General features: G+C 37.0%; 1 long non-coding RNA gene across 1 annotated transcript in view; it reads left to right on the top strand.

Annotated features, from left to right (window-relative positions):
* Positions 1–2,810, top strand: part of LOC104910190 — a 9,256-nt gene extending 6,446 nt beyond the window's left edge. The window contains exon 3 of the long non-coding RNA XR_004159205.1: positions 1,903–2,810. This is a non-coding gene — a long non-coding RNA (uncharacterized LOC104910190). The remainder of the gene's footprint in view (positions 1–1,902) is intronic.
* Positions 2,811–3,381: the final 571 nt, after the last annotated feature.

Consider the following 3,381-nt stretch of genomic DNA (forward strand, 5'->3'; position numbering starts at 1 on the left):
TCTTGTAAACAAAACAGTAGAGTCCTGATCACTTGAATCCAAGATTTATAACATAATTGTGAGGGCCGTTCCTGGTAACATTTTAAAATTTCATAACAGTAGGGCTGTTCTAAAGGATTGCAAGTAAATTTATAGTTAAAAGCAATAATGAGAATAGACCTGTAAAGATGACAATGTGTCTGCCAAAATAATGGGATAAGTGATATGAAAAATAAAAGATGAGGATATAATTAATTTCACTTGACGTTTTTTTAATATTTTATTTACATAAAATAGTTTTTGCTGGCCTCATTTCCTTTCTTAAGAGATGACCGGCTGATTAAAAGTACCTTTATTGGCTTGATCAGACTGAATGTCTGTACAATTTTCCACGTATTACCATGCAAATTTCTCAGTATCATAAGATGATATGATATGTGATATACTAATGATAAATATCCAACAAAGTAATTACTAGAGAATCATAATCCAGTATGTTTCCACCGAGGTCTCACACAGACCAGTTCTTGCTCCAGTGCGGCCATAAATCATTGACAAAAGCACATAAGAAAATATAAAATAATTGTTGATAAGGTTTTCAGGTGCCATAAAAACAGATGGAATGGTAAAAACATCCTGACAACGAGTCATTTGTATGGGATTCTCTGTAGCATTTAGTTAAGTGGGAAGAAAAAGCATGCATTTTAATATAACTAAGCACAAGCCCAAACACCTAGAGGTAGAAAGGACTTAACATTAGAGAGACAATAATTTAAGAAGCATTGAGCCTGAAAAGGTGGTAATACTTTTTAATGGAAATATTTTCTCATCTGATGGTCCAGGCAAAAGAATTAGTGTGAGTCCCTGGATTTATAAACAAGAAGTCATCAAATAGAGGAAGAGAGCTGCATTATCTCTGTCCACAAAGTTACTGACACCACCAACAAAATGCCGTCTGATATCTATTCCTCAGAACACAGGGTAAAAGATTGGAGAGTGTTCAGAGAAGAGCTACAGGAATGATTTTACAGACAGGAAATTCCACCTTACAAAGAAGCCTACAGGAAGCTTCAAGTTTTTAGTGTATCTTAGATAATCATAGCCCAAGGGGTGTATGAGCCCTGCATATAGCTCTCTAACTACAGAATATGTTTCTTTTTAATGTGACACCTGACTGCCAAGACACAAGACTGACCAAGTCACCAGCTCCAGGAGTCAGAATATAAAATTTTAATGATGTGTATAGAAAGATATGAGATTTTTTTTATTATTTGAACTTTTTACATCAAAATTGTGGGTTTTTTTGTTTTTCTTTCTTTCTTTCTTTCTTTCTTTTTTTTCCAAAACAGATTTTCTTCTTTCTTTCCCAAAGGATAATTTGCAGTCAGTCACACATTCTTAAGCACAATCACAGATGAAGTTAAACAGCTAAAATGTACAGAAAACCAGATGATATTCTGGTCTTAAAAATCTATTAACCTCTGTGAATCTTGCATATGTCAACATTTCTTTGTAAAAATCTTTGGCCTAATACCAGGATAAAAGGCTGTGCCTATCATTATTATTTTTTTTTCACATTTTTTCTCAAAGGTGAACAGTTGTTAAACAAATATTACAGGTCTTTTTATAACACTGAACTCCTTTATCACCATATCGTTAATTCCCCAGCTCTCTCATTTTAAGTGCTTGAAAGTTGCTTTCAATTGCAAATTAACCAGGGCGAGATGAAGAGGGGCCATGAAATCTTCTTGTATAGAATACGTATCTGATTTTCGTGACCTGTGGTCTTGGATGTATGTTGTAAGTATCATATAGTAAAGAAAAACTTGATAGATACAATAGATCTAATGCAAGTTATTCCTTATAAAGCCTGACTTATTCTCCTTCACGGTTTTGCATATTTCTTCCACCGTGTGAGGTTAGGAGGAAGAGCCGCAGATAAGAAAGTATCTGGAAGACTCAACAAGTTATCTGCCTTGACCTTTGGAGAGCCTTAAAGGGAAGTGTTGTCACTCGGAGGAGATGTGGAGGTCATACTAGGCACCGAGCCAGCCTACAACTTTTTTTAGAGTGTGTCAAAGCCAGGGCAAAGTGAAGACAGACTAGACTTAATCCTTTAACCTAACCTGTCAAAACCGCATCAAGTCAGCACTGCCAAATCTGCAGCCACCTCATAACTCAAAAAGGTATGCATGAGTGCATTTATGAATTTGCTTTTGAGAAGCGGTGTTATGCTTTGGTATTCACAGCATTATGAAACCTGGCCACATCACCGGGTATGCAAACATAAAGCTAAGTGCTGCCTACTGCATGAGTGATTCATCTCACTGAGTAGTAAGAAGATCTGAAATGTGATTATTGCAAGAGGTGATTGTTTTTAATAGATACTCACTTCTAACCATGAAAAATACAGACTTTGAAGAAATTAGGTTTGTATTGTTATAACAAAACCAGGAAGCAATAAGCTATTTGTCAAATCCACAGTAATGGATAAAGCACACATCACATTAAAATGATATTTTATTTTCACTGACTGTGAAGAAAACACTGTTCCTGCATAATGATAATAGTTTGTTTACAATAAACATATTTTCAGGTTTTACATACATGCGTGCATACTGATTTGTGTGTATGTAGGTATGTGTGTGTGCATTTTGCTGATAGTATAAAAGGAAGCATTCATGTGAAAAAATAACACAAATGCATTCAAAATACAGGGCCATCTCCTAACCACTGCAAACTAGCTTGGCTGACGATGGCATCCAGCCACATTCAGACATGACAGTTGTCACCGTTCCTTATAGGGCTGTGAACTTTAAAGAGTGAATATGCAGTAATGCAAATGGAAAATGCTGGAAAGCTCATTTTGTGCTGTTGATCACTGAGCTCTTCTTTGAAATGGGCAAAGGCACAGTAATGCTTTTGTCTGTTTTCAAGAATGATATACTAAAAGCTATAGCCCAAGTACACAAAGGGATGTGCTCTGTAACAAGCTGGGACTTGAGCTCTTCCTCCAGTACTTATTTAGGTTCTTTTTCTGTTGATGCCATGGAATGTAGCATCCAGCTCACATTGTACACAGCTGGAGCACCCAAGTGGATCTTGCTGGGGCTGGGCCTCCCCTTGGAGTGCAACAGCTTCCAGCTGGCAGCATGGCAGCTTCTCTGCCCCAGGGCTGGTGGGGGGCTGGTGCCGGAGGGAGATCTGCTTCTGTGAGGGACAGGGACAGAGCACAAGTGTGATCTCTGCCTTAATGATCAATTAACTGAGAAATTGTCAAAAGAAAATGCAAAAATGTCAAGATTTTATTAGTAGTTCTTGCTCGTGAGCTTGGAAGAACCATTAATGACATTGAGATTTTTTACACTGGAAACATCAAAACTAAAATATAGTCTTCTCTGC

Source organism: Meleagris gallopavo, chromosome 3, assembly GCF_000146605.3.
Source record: "Meleagris gallopavo isolate NT-WF06-2002-E0010 breed Aviagen turkey brand Nicholas breeding stock chromosome 3, Turkey_5.1, whole genome shotgun sequence".
NCBI lineage: Eukaryota > Metazoa > Chordata > Aves > Galliformes > Phasianidae > Meleagris > Meleagris gallopavo.